This window comes from Phoca vitulina, unplaced genomic scaffold, assembly GCF_004348235.1.
Source record: "Phoca vitulina isolate PV1807 unplaced genomic scaffold, GSC_HSeal_1.0 scaffold14, whole genome shotgun sequence".
In the NCBI taxonomy this organism is placed as follows: Eukaryota; Metazoa; Chordata; class Mammalia; order Carnivora; family Phocidae; genus Phoca; species Phoca vitulina.
This window is the reverse complement of record NW_022589717.1, coordinates 30,763,855-30,775,910: the sequence shown is the minus strand read 5'-3', so window position 1 is coordinate 30,775,910 and position 12,056 is coordinate 30,763,855. Positions and strand designations below refer to the sequence as shown.

Here is a 12,056-nt window from a genome sequence, read left to right as displayed (position 1 = left end):
CAAAGTGTGAGTTGAATTTAACCACAGCAACAGAAAGCCTCCAATCTAGCCCACTTCTAACTCAAACCCATATATTAAAAACCTAGCAGATGGACAAGTGTGCCCATTTCCAGGCCGAATAAATATGTGTGAAAAAATGCACTCTCAAGAAACAAAGCATTCATCGGATCCAAACTCAGATATGACAGAGATGTTGGAACTATGTGAGAGGGAATTTAAAATAATTATGACTAGCTTTGCGCAGTGGCAGTATCATAGCCAATGAGGTTTATCCCAGGCGCGATTATTGCTAATTAAAATAATTATGACTAATATTTATGGCTTTAATGAAAATGGTAGACATATGAATGTCAATGAAACCAAAGTCAAGTGGTTAATTTCAGCAGAGAGATGGAACATTAAGATATGATTAAATGGAAATATTATAAATGAGAAAAATAGCAGTAAAGATAAAGAACACCTTTCATGTGCTCATGAGTACACTCAACACATCCAAAGAAGACATAAGTGAACTTGAAGATAGGAAAACAGAAATTACCCAAACTGAGGCACAAAGAGCAGAAAGAGTGAAACAAAAATAGAACAGAGCATCTCTGCACCAGGACAACATCAAACAGTATAACATACGCATAGTTGGCATCCCAGGAGGCAAAGAGAGAGAGAACTTGGCAAAAGAAATCTTTTTAAAAATAATGGCCAAGAATTTTCTAAAATTGACACACGCCCAGCAGCAGATCCAAAAACTCAGAGACCAACAAACAGGAAAATACCAAAAGGCAAGAAGCAAACAAAACAAAATATAACCACATACATAAGCATATCATATTCAAATGAGTGAAAACAGAAGTCAGAGTGAAAATTTTGGTGACAGAAATAAAAGGTACAGAGGATAGATACAGAGGAACAAATTTGAAAATTGCAGCTGAGTTTTTATGAGAAACCATGAAACAATGCAACAATATCTTTAATGTACTGAAGAATAAAACAAAACTGTTAATCCAAGTTTCTATAGTCAGTAAAAATACCTTTCAAAGAGAAAGGAGATTTTATATATACGTGAAATATATAACAGAGAATTCACCACCAGCAGACATACTCTGTAAGAAATGTTTAATAAAGTCTTCCAAGGAGAAGGAACATGCTGGAACAGGAAGTTGGACCTACAAAAGAAATGTAGAAGACTGGCCTGGAATAAAGGTAAATTACACTTTTATTTCTTAAGTTAAACAAATCCAAAAAATAACAGACAGCATAAAGCAGAAATAACAGCAATATAGTTTGTACTCCCAGCACACAAAAAATAAAATAAATGACCTTAATAACACAAAGGATGGGAGAGAGGAATCGGGAATATACTGTTGTGAGATCTTCATGCTACATGCAAAGTGGTATAATATTTGCATTTCTCTGATTATTTAAGGAATTATAAGTTCTAGGACATAAATAATACATCAATGCTAGAGATAAGATAGAATCATAAAAAAATCTCAGTGAAACAAAAGTAAGACAAAAGAAGTGTAATAAGGGAACAAATAGTGGAAGATCAAGTAGGGAGATAGCTCTCAGCTGTTCCAGACACCAGCCCTTGCGTCAACACAACTCAGGACCCAGACGTTACACAACAAAGACCAGCCACACTCTTTGTGTGTCTTGTTCAAATTTCTGACCAAAAGAATTATGAGATGGAATAATACCAAATTGTCATTTTAAGCCATTATGTTTTGGGGTAGATTATTGCATAGCAATAAATAATACAAACCAAGGGGAATTATGAAATCACAAGAAATGAAAATCTATCCAAATTAGCCAAATAAAAATATCTTTATGATAAGGAGGTAGGGGTATCTCAAACACTTAATTTTTATTATAAATGTTTGATTGAAACTGGACCTTTTTTTTTAAAGATTTCATTTACTAATTTGTCAGAGAAAGAGAGAGAGAGCAAGAGAGAGCACAAGCAGGGGGAGGGGCAGAGGCAGAGGGAGAAGCAGACTCCCCGCTGAGCAGGGAGCCTGATGCGAGACTCCATCCCAGGGCCCTGGGATCATGACTTGAGCTGAAGGCAGATGCTTAACCGACTGAGCCACCCAGCCATCGCTCAAACACTTAATTTTAAGAAACAGAGTTATGCCTTGCATATCATCCAAAGTGCTCAGTCAGCAACCTGCCTCGTAACTCTGGTGCCACAGGGACCCTCTGTATCACAGTTATTACACAGACCTTTCAGCCACATTGTCATTGCCACTGACTGCTTTGTGGAGAGTAAGTATAAAAAGATAGTAAAGACACAAGGTTGATATCTGTGAGGAACAGGGAAGACTGAATCAAGGATAGTAGTTCAGAGGCTTAGGGCTTGGCTAAAATGATCAAAATCCCAGCTACTCTATTTTCCAGTTGTGAGGCAAATTTCTTAACCTGGCTAAGCCTCACTCTTCATATAATCATTTGGGATAATAATAATTTATAGATATACTTTAAGGTTCAAATGAAATGATGTTAATAATGTCCCTGGTTCTCATATAAACTATTATTATTCTAGGGCTTTTGGGATAACTGGATAGATAGTGGGTTTAATTCACTGAGACATAAGAAGAAAAACAAGAATGAATTTTGAGGGGGGATGTGCTATTATAATTTGTAAGAAATATATATTTGGTCTTTGTTTCTCACACAGAGCTTCTAAAACCCTTGGAATTTCCTTGGTGATGAGAGGGGCAAAGGTTTGTTATGTTAATGAGGTGACTTTTGGATTCCACCTGATGATGGATGTTGGTTTGGAGGAGAATCAACAAGTGATCAGAGGGTTGGAACTTTTTGTCCCCCTCTCCCACCTCCTTGGAGGAGAAAGGAGCTAGAGAATGAGTTCAATCACCAACGGCCCATGATTTAATCAATCATGCCACTGTAATGAAGCCTCCATAAAACCCCAAAGGGCAGAGTTTGGAGAGCTTCCATGTTGGTGAACACGTGGAGATTCAGGGAGAGTAGAGTGCTAAGAGAAAGCATGGAAGCTCTGTGCCCTTTCCCCATACCTTGCCCTATGCATCTCTTCCATCTTGCTGTTCCTGAGTTATATCTTTTTTTAATCTTTATTTTTTAAATTTAAATTCAATTAGCCAACATAAAGTACATATTTAGTTTCAGCTGTAGTGTTCAATAATTTATTAGTTGCATATAACACCCAGTGCTCATCACATCACATCTTTTTTTAATAAATTAGTAATCTAGTAAGTAAAATACTTCTCTGAGTTCTGGAAGCCTCTCAAGCAAATTAATTGAACCTGAGGAGGGAGTCATGGGAACCTCTGATCTATAGGCCATCAGAAGCACAGATGTTACTGGCACTTGAAGTGGGGAGCAGGCAGTCTTGTAGAACCAAGCCCTCAACTTATGGAATCTGGTGCTATCTCTAGGTAGTCAGAATGGACTTGAATTGTAGGATGCTTAGCTGCTGTCAGAGAATGGCTTGTCATCGGGGGGACCCTCCCTCACATTGGAATTGGTGTCAGAACCCATTTAGTTGGCATTAGAGAAGTGGGATTTGCTAGTATGGCCCTGGCTCATGGAAACCTGTGATTTGGGAAAAGAAAGGATGAAAGTGGGGGGTATGAAGAACCTTTGATTCCTGGGTGGCTGGGTGGTCACCATGGTATGGAGCGACAGCTATGCCACACTCAGTTGGAATTCAGAGATGGATCCAACTCCCAGGGAGCTGGTTCACCGGATGCATAAGGAAACACACAATAATCAGAAAAAGGCAAAATATACAATCCCTGGATTGTTGCTATCTGTAATAGCTGAGACAAAAGTGAAAGAAAGTGCTGGGTTGGGCCTTGAAGCTAAATGAAGGTAAGATTTGGGCCAATCTGAGCTTTGGCCGTTAGCCTTAAAGTTGCCTAGAAAGGGAAAATTATACAGGGACAACCGAAAATACCTCTAAGACCTCTGGTTACCAAGAAGATAGTACATGTAAAGGGCAAAACCAAGAAACTGTTGAAACAAGGGGATCTAGTATGAAGGAGTTGTTTCATTTTGTGGATCAGTATCACCAGCTCCCTGAGAAACCTTTACTGAGATGAATTATAGGAGTGACTAATTTGGGAAGAGTGTCTGATTTTGAATGCTGCAGAGTAAGAGCATATTTGGGTTGATGGAGGACCCACAGCTCACTGTGGAATAATCATAAATGGCTGGATGTGCTCCTGAGGGAGCAGCCAGCCTGGTGGACTGGATAAAAGCCACTGTAAGGTCTGTTTATCCTGAGAAGGGGAACTGTCCTTTGTGAATGCCAAATGGAACACCCCAGATGAAACAGCTGATAATGCTTTGTATGCGAGCCATGTGGGACTGGCTTTATGATGATCAGGATATTCACCCTCAGAATATGACTCATCACCCAGACCATGGTAAACACTATGGTTAAGGAAAACTCCTTTCACATGGGCACCCCATATAACTTTATTTTTGCAAAACCAAAAAAATAGTTCTGGAGGCTTTATGGAATTTGCTGTCTCAGCCTACCCTCATGGGTCTTACAAATGCTGACAAAAACATCCAGTTAATTAATAAGAGAATTAGGAAGAGGCAGAGGGGAGAGTCAAGAGACTTGTCCAAGCAAGGTGGAAATTTTTAAACAGTTATTAACAAATAAAGAAAGAGGAAACAGAGAGGGAAGCATCACGGGACTTGTCCCAGCAGGGCAGAAATCTTTAGATGCTTATTAAGGAATGGAAGGAATAAAATGAACATTGACAGGGTTAAGGGCGCCTGGGTGGCTCAGTTGGTTAAGCGACTGCCTTCGGCTCAGGTCATGATCCTGGAGTCCCGGGATCGAGTCCCACATCGGGCTCCCTGCTCAGCAGGGGGTCTGCTTCTCCCTCTGCCCTCTTCCCTCTCGTGCTCTCTGTCTCTCATTCCCTCTCTCTCAAATAAATAAATAAAATCTTTAAAAAAAAAAAAAATGAACATTGACAGGGTTAAAACAAGGGTATTAACACAGCACAACCTAAAGTTGGGTGGGTCAAAGGATCCTTATTGTTCCCCCAGCATTAAAGGGCCCAAAACAAGTCAGCTCTGTTTGGAGAAATTTAAAAAGCCAGAGATTTTCATGAAAGACTTGACCAACATCTCTTGTGGCAGTAGTTAGGCAGATTAATCAGGTTTAAGATTGACAAAAGAGCCAGGCTCTCTTGGTTCCATCCCTTACTGGGCACACAAAGCCTTTTGCACAAGTGTGGTAAAATGTCACTCGGTGGAGAAGTTCCCAGGATGCTTTGATATCCAAATCCCATGAAGTGGTATCAAAATCCATTGCTGAAGTCCTAACTTGGGCTACCCTTAAATTGAAAGAAAAAAAAATGTAATGCGCTGATAGGATTATAAAAGTTGGAATGTTTAAGCAGGTTTTATGTGAAGAAGTTGTGTCTCCTTTACCTGCATGCTTTATGGGAATGGGTATTATATCTGGCCCCGGAGAACACTTCCCCCTACCTAGTATTATAAAACCAAAACCTGTTGATGAAGTCCAAAGAAAGCTACAGTTAGGAATGGAATGGCTAATAAAATCAATGTTAAATTAAGATTTGTTTGAACAGATTTTATGTGAAAACGTTGCTTCTTTTTTTACCTCATTGTATTTGGGGGATAGACATTGTGTCTGACTGGAGAACGTTTCCCCTACCTCATATTGTAAAACAGAAGGCATGTAAGTCGGCCCTTTATGCAATATTAATTGAACATGCTAAATGAGAACGAGTAAGATTTCCTGAGCCCATGTGGTCTGAAATAGAACTAGAATGCTGGTAGAGACAAATTCTCTGTGCAATAGCCCTATGTGGAGTATTGACTGGGGGCTTATAGCAAGGGTTATATCTTTTTATGATAAACCAGTAATCTAACAAGTAAAATGTTTCCCAGAGTTCTGTGAGCCACTCTAGCAAATTAATGGAACTCAAGGAGGGGGCATGGGAACCTTTGTTTTATAGCCAGGGGTCAGAAGTACAGGGAATAACCTGACTGGCATCTAAGGGGGGTTGTGGGGACAGTCTTGTAAAACTGTGGAATCTGAAACTATTTCCAGGTAAATAGTCAGAATTAATTTCAATTCTAGGATACTCAGCTGGTGTCAAAGAATTGTTTCTTGGGGTGGTCAACCTACCACTCCACCACTGCTTTGGAATTGGTACTAAACCCTATTGAATATTGTCAAAGCTTTGTAAAAATTATTATTCAGGGGATGTGTGAAGATGGATCTCATTTGTGACCTGGCACTAGATTTCAGCAAATTAGGGCAATGAAGTGGCAAAGCATCCTGATGATTATGCAAATCACCAGTACACTGGTGCCTCACACCCCTTCCCCCACGGTGGTCACCTCCAAAGTCTAACCAGCTTATCTCAAGTGCCTTCAATGTTGGGAGGGGAGTGCTGCTTATCATTGGTATTCCGAAGGTGGTTCAGGGTAATGCTCAGCACAACTGACAATTCATAGCCAGACAAAACCTACATAGATCACCTTGCTAAGGCCTTCATATAAGTCTTGCAGTGATTTGCTGAGATGACAAACACAGAAAGGCATGTAACAGACAGATGGTTGTCCTATCACATAATATCTGAATAAGGACGACAAACCAGACTTAGAAACTTCTCAATAGAATTATTTTTAATAAGGAAAGTAAGGAAGATAGAGCAGACTTCTATTATGACAAAGAAGGAATTGGTGAAGTTAAGAACTTTGGAGCTGCCGATACAATGGCACAGTATTATCTTCTTGGATCTTACATAATCAGTGGCTAGAGAGGCACAGTATTATCTTCTTGGATCTTACATAATCAGTGGCTAGAGATGGAGGGGATAGTCTCTTTCCCTTGACCCCAGAAGGTGAATACCAGAACAAAATTGGTGCTCCACTGGCAAAAGTAGTGGAGTAGAGAGTATGGTTGTTGGAATAGAACAAACCATGTATGCCTAAAGTATGAAGCAAGATGACATACGTAAAAAACACCTCTAACTTGGAATGGTTGGAGGATTGTGAAGGAACAGATTGAATACAATCTTTAAACAGTTTGCTAGGGGCGCTTGGGTAGCTCAGTCAGTTAAACATCTGCCTTCGGCTCAGGGTCCTGGGATCAAGTCCAGTGTCAGGCTCCCTGCTCAGCGAGGAGTCTGCTTCTCCGTCTCCCCCTGCCTGCCACTCCCCCTGCTTGTGTTCTCTCTCCCTCTCTGTCAAATAAATAAATAAAATCTTAAAAAAAAAAGGTTTGATAGTAATCAGATTATAAAGAGCTATATATATATCATATTAAGTAATTTGCTTTTGTTTCCTGTTCTTTTGTGTCATATTTAAGAATTTATTGCCTAAGCCAGTGTTATAAAGCTTTTCCCCTATCTTTTCTTCTAAGAGCTTTATAGTTTCAGGTCTTACCTTTAAGTCTTTAATTCATACAGAGTTTATTTTTGTGTATGGTATAAGAAAACGGTCCAATATTTTTTTCTTTTTTTCAATGTGGAGATCCAGTTTTCCCAGCACCATGTGTTGAGGACACCACCCTTTCACCATTATGTATTCTTGGTACTCTTGGGAAGGTCAGTTCATTGTATATGCATGGGTTTATTTCTGGGTCTCTATTCTGTTCTATTGATCTATATGTTTGCCTTCATAAAATATCATACTGTTTTAATTACTGTAGCTTTGTAATATATTTTGAAACCAGGAAGTATCTTGCCTCTAGCTTTGTTCTTCTTTTTCAAGATTGTTTTGACTATTTAGGGTCCTTTGTGGTTCCATGTGAATTTTATAATTGTTTTACCTATTTCTGTAAAAAAATGCTATTGTGATTTAGATAGGGATTGCCCTGAATCTGCAGATTGATCATGCTAGTATTATGGATATTTTAACAACAGTAAGTCTTTCAATTCACAAGCATGAAAGATTCTTCCATTTCTTTGTGTCTTTAATTTCGTTCATCAATGATTTGTAGTTTTCAGTGTATACATGTTTTATCTCTTTAGTTAAGTTTATATTTAAGTATTTTATTCTTTGGTGATGTATTGTAAGTGGGATGGCTTTTTAAATTTCTTTTTCAAATAATTCACTTTTAGTGTATAGAAACACAACTGATTTTTTGTATGTTGATTTTGTATCCTGCAACTTTACTGAATTCATTTATTTATTCTAACAGTTTTTATTTTGTTTTGTTTTTGTGGAGTCTCTAGGATCCAGCAATACCATTCCTGGATATTTATTCAAAAGAATTGAAATCAGGATCCTTCGCTTACATAGGGCTAAATTTGAGTGGGCCTTAATCTGGTTACTTTAACACTATCTTGGCAAAGTATGGAACATGCATTAGAGTGGGACAAGGTCCACTTAGGAAGGAGTTTCAGTGCTCCTCACCTAAGCAAAAACTGAAGCAGAAGTGGTAGTGATGAAGATAGATGGACTCTTGGAAGGATTTTTTATTGTAGAAGATGGGAGAATCCAGGATAACTCTATAGTCTGAGCTAGGGGTTGAATGCCAGTACTATTCAACACTATAGTAAATACAACCAAGAGGAAAAGACTTGTGACAGAAGATAGAGTTTTGAATTTCCTGAGAACAAGAAGAAAAGGTTGACAAAACTTGGAAATTCTCTGTGCCACCTCTGGATGTCTTGTACCAATCCATATCTTTCGTGCCTATCACAGGCCATTACACTTAGCTGAAATTGATTAGTTATTTCATAATGAAATCTGACAAAACTGGTTATTTGAAGCTGAATTGTTATTAGTTAGAACCCGATAGAAAGTGGTTAACTTTGAAGGCATGGTTTCTAACCATTTTATGTGTGAAGATTTCTTCATGTGATCTAAATAAAGTTATGAATCTCACTGGAGTAAAATTATGCTTTTAGGATGTATTGATGAAATGCCTAATGACAAAATGCTACCCTGAATCTTTATTAACCAAAACAGAATCTTATGCATTTAAAATAGAAGACTGCATTTGTGTATGCCATGCATTATTTATTAGAATAATCAACAATGATTTGTGTACACATGGAGTCATAGACCTCTTGAAATAACTCCAAGGACCCAGGAGGCCTCAGCACACCATGTAGTGCTTGATTTGGTTTAATTATCACATTGTAGAAATTAAAGCAGGAAAATCTTAGGAAGTCAGATAGGACCATCTAACTTCTAATGATTGAAATACTCTATAAACTTCAAAACTCAGCCCCTTTTAAATATTTTTAATCAATGTAATTTTGACATTTCATTGGGAAGAATGTTTCTCCTTATAAAAACCCATATATAATGATCCTGATAACCCAGAGTTTTCTTGAATCCAGGCTAAATCTCTGTTACAGTGATTTTCTCTTTAACCCATTTTAGCATTTTATTAATCTCTGGGTTTACTTGTTTTCAGTGCCTTACACTGTAAAATGATCTGATCTCAACACCATGCTCAATCTGGGCTACATATATTTCCATACAATTCTAATTTTCTTTCATTACTATAAGCATAAAGTTTTTAAATCCTTGAACTATTTATGCAAGACTCACTTTCTCATTATTAAGTCCTTATTAATCCTATATACTGGTGCTGATACCTAATCAGTACATAAAATATTCATTCTCTAACTTAACAATGAACTGGAACTGCCCAAAATGTGTTACTAGATAGTGTTACAGAGATATTTGGGTCAATAGATAGCATAATGGCGAAAGTGAATTCTAATTCAGCTACTAGGTACACATATTAACCTGCCCTTCCCAATGCTACTTAATCTTTAAATTCACTACTATATAACAAATTCTGAATAAAGTCCTTTTTAAAAACTCACCTTATTTGATAGTCTATAGTTCAGGTAACCTTTTTCACATGTAGATGTAGGGCATACATGATTTATAAAGCCAATGGAATTAAATAAGTAATTTTTTTCTAACGGTTCTAATGGGACAACTATGACAGCATCTTGATGATCTGGATAGCTCAAGTCTTGCTATTTCATTGACCTTTACAATCTAGGTTATAGCAACCTTCATTCTGCAAGAAATTCTATTAGCAAAGCATATGCTTGTATTTGAGGAAATGTTTACAAATATCAGACTCCTTTTAGGGAGTATATAAAGCAACATAAACTAGTTACTTTGGTGAAATTAATGCAATTATAGCCATTAGAAAAAAAGTTTGCTTATTTAATTCCATTGGCTTTATAAATCATGTATGCCCTACTTCTACTTGAGCTTTCCAGATCATCAAGATGCTGTCTTGTTTGAAAGTACAGCCTCTTTCTTGATTAAAACTCTCCACAGTGTAGGCATAGAGGGATCATACCTCAATATCATAAAAGCCATCTACGAAAAGCCCACAGCAAATATCATTTTCAATGGGGAAAAACTGAGAGGTTTTCCCCTATAGTCAGGAACATGGCAGGGATGTTCACTATCACCACTGCAGTTCAACATGGTACTAGAATTCCTAGCCTCAGCAATCGGACAACAACAAGAAATAAAAGGCATCCAAATCGGTAAGGAAAAAGTCAAACTCTCACTCTTCACAGATGACGTGATATTCTATGTGGAAAACCCAAAAGACTCCACCCCACAATTCCTAGAACTCATACAGCAAAGTGGCAAGATATAAAATCAATGCACAGAATTCAGTTGTATTTCTATACACTAACAATGAGACAGAAGAAAGAGAAATTAAAGCGTCAATCCCAATTACAATTGCACCCAAAACATAAGATACCTAGGAATAAACCTAATCAAAGTGGCAAAGGATCTGTACTCAGAAAACTATAGAACACACATGAAAGAAATTGAGGAAGACACAAAGAAATGGAAAAATATTCCATGCTCATGGATTGGAAGAACAAATATTGTTAATATGTTTATGCGACCTAGAGCAATCTATACATCCAATGCAATCCCCATCAAAATACCATCCACTTTTTTCAAAGAAATGGAACAAATAATCCTAAAATTTGTATGGAACCAGAAAAGACTCCAAATAGCCAGAGGAATGTTGAAAAAGAAAAGCAAACCTGGCAGCATCACAATTCCGGACTTCCAGCTCTATTACAAAGCTGTCATCATCAAGACAGTACGGTACTGGCACAAAAACCGACACATAGATCAATGGAACAGAATAGAGAGCCCAAAAATGAACCCTCTACTCTCTGGTCAAATAATCTTTGACAAAGCAGGAAAGAATATCCAACGGAAAAAAGACAGTCTCTTCAACAAATGTTGTTGGGAAAATTGGAGAGTCACATGCAGAAGAATGAAGAATTTCCCTACACCATGCACAAAAATAGACTTAAAATGGATGAAAGACCTAATTGTGAGACAGGAATCCATCAAAGTCTTAGAGGAGAACACAGGCAGCAACTTCTTTGACCTCGGTTGGAGCAACTTCTTGCTACACATGTCTCCAAAGGCAAGGGAAACAAAAGCAAAAATGAACAATTGGGATTTAATCAGGATAAAAAGCTTTTGCACAGCAAAGGAAACAATCAACAAAACTAAAAGGCAACCTATGGAATGGGAGAAGATATTCACAAATGACATATCAGATAAAGGGCTAGTATCCAAAATCTATAAAGAACTTACCAAACTCAAACTTACCAAAAAACAAAAAATCCAGTCAAGAAATGGGCAGAAGACATGAACAGACATTTCTCCAAAGCAGACATACAAATGGCCAACAGACGCTTGAAAGAGTCCTCAACATCACTCAGCATCAGGGAAATCCAAATCAAAACCTCAATGAGATACCACCTCACACCAGTCAGAATGGCTAAAATTAACGAGTCAAGAAACGACAGATATTGTCAAGGATGCAGAGAAAGAGGAACCCTCCTACACTGTTGGTGGGAATGCAAGCTGGTGCAGCCACTCTGGAAAACAGTACGGAGGTCCTCAAAAAGTTGAAAATAGAGCTACCCTATGACCCAGCAATTGCACTACTGGGTATTTACCCCAAAGATACAAATGTAGGGATCCGAAGGGGCACATGCACCCCAATGTTTATAGCAGCAGTGTCCAGAATAGCCAAACTATGGAAAGAA

The 12,056-nt window shown here is 38.0% G+C and overlaps 1 non-coding gene across 1 annotated transcript; it reads left to right on the top strand.

The window, feature by feature from the left end:
* Nucleotides 1-232: 232 nt before the first annotated feature.
* Nucleotides 233-374, top strand: LOC116637646. The gene has a single exon (XR_004300512.1). It is a non-coding gene; the product is annotated as a U4 spliceosomal RNA (small nuclear RNA).
* The last annotated feature ends 11,682 nt before the right edge of the window (nucleotides 375-12,056 follow it).